Source organism: Cicer arietinum, chromosome 1 (assembly GCF_000331145.2).
Source record: "Cicer arietinum cultivar CDC Frontier isolate Library 1 chromosome 1, Cicar.CDCFrontier_v2.0, whole genome shotgun sequence".
Classification (NCBI taxonomy): Eukaryota; Viridiplantae; Streptophyta; class Magnoliopsida; order Fabales; family Fabaceae; genus Cicer; species Cicer arietinum.
In genome coordinates, this window is record NC_021160.2 from 39,685,796 (window position 1) to 39,687,251 (window position 1,456).

Here is a 1,456-nt window from a genome sequence, read left to right on the forward strand (position 1 = left end):
GGGAATTGTTTTGGTGTGTAAAGATTTGATCCCCATTCTGAAGGTGGGATGATTTTGTGGATTTTTGCGGTTGAATAGGCAACTGGGCCTTCTTTTGGATTGTCTTGAATTGTTACAGATCCTGTACATTCAAGAATAGATTTATAGTAAGGCTGGGGTTTTGATAAATCATATGGTTTGAAAAACTAGCCTTCTGGAAAAATCTTTGAGATGACTAATTGAGGATTTCTATTATAGAAATGATCCTCGATTGTCCAAATGTTTTGGTAATCTGTTTTGACAAAATACTCTGATTTTGGTTTAAAAAAAATAATTTCAGAATCATTTGAAATAATTTTTGAGGTTTCTCCTTGACAGAGTTTTGAAATTATTTTACAGGATGGTTCCTCCTGTAAAGGTTTTGAAATAATTTTTGGAGAAGGGATTTTTGAAGATTCTCCCCTTTCCTGCCCCGTAAAAGAAGGCAGTTGTATCTGGAGGGATTCAATCTCTTGCTGGAGTTGGTGGAGTTTTGCAATTTTTTGTAGCTGAAGGTTTTCTTCTATTGAGTTTTTTATTTCCTGGAAATTGTCAGGACCAGCTATTTGTTGGCTTGCAAACCATTTTTGAATTGGGCTTTGAGCTTCATTTTCTTCAACAGCTTCTACCCAGGATCGGATGGGTTTTGCAGATGAGATAGGTTTTGGGGTTTCTTGTGGTTGGTCCTTCGGGACCTCTATTCTTTTTGATTTTCTGGGCATCACTCAGGTCATGTTTTGTAGAAATTCTCTAGTTAGAAAATCTGGAATTGAGTTTTGATCTCCTTTAATACATTCAATTTCAAAATAAAAAATGCTAAGTATTGCTTGCCATCTGACAAAAATTTGTTTTGATGCAATATTTTGAACATCTTTTTGTAAAACTTCTTTTGCAGATTTACAATCAATTCGAAGTAAAAATTTTTGGTTGAGTAAATCACTTTGAAATTTTGTAATGCACATGACAATTGAAAGAATTTCTTTTTTAATGGTAGAGTAATTCTTTTGGCAATCATTCCAGTGCGCAGATGTAAACTGTATAATGCATTCTTTGTTATTTGTTTTTTGTTTAAGGATACCCCCATATCCTATGTCTGAAGCATCTGTTTCAACAATTTTTTGGGCTGATGGGTCAGCTAAATGTAGGCAAGGTATTTCTTTAACTTGTTTTTTGATTATTTGAACTATTTTGGTATGTTCGTCAGTCCATGCGACAAGTTTTTTCTTTAGTCTATCGTGGAGAGGTTTTGCTATCCTATTAATGTTAGGACATAAATCTAACACGTAGTTCAAAGATCCTAAAAACCTTTGTAATTGTGTTTTGTCAAGGATTTTGTCAGGAAATTTATCTGCGAAAGATAGGGATCTTTCAATAGGGGTGATAGTACCCCGAGAGATATAATGTCCTAGGAAACGGATTTTTGTTTGAAAAAGAGAAA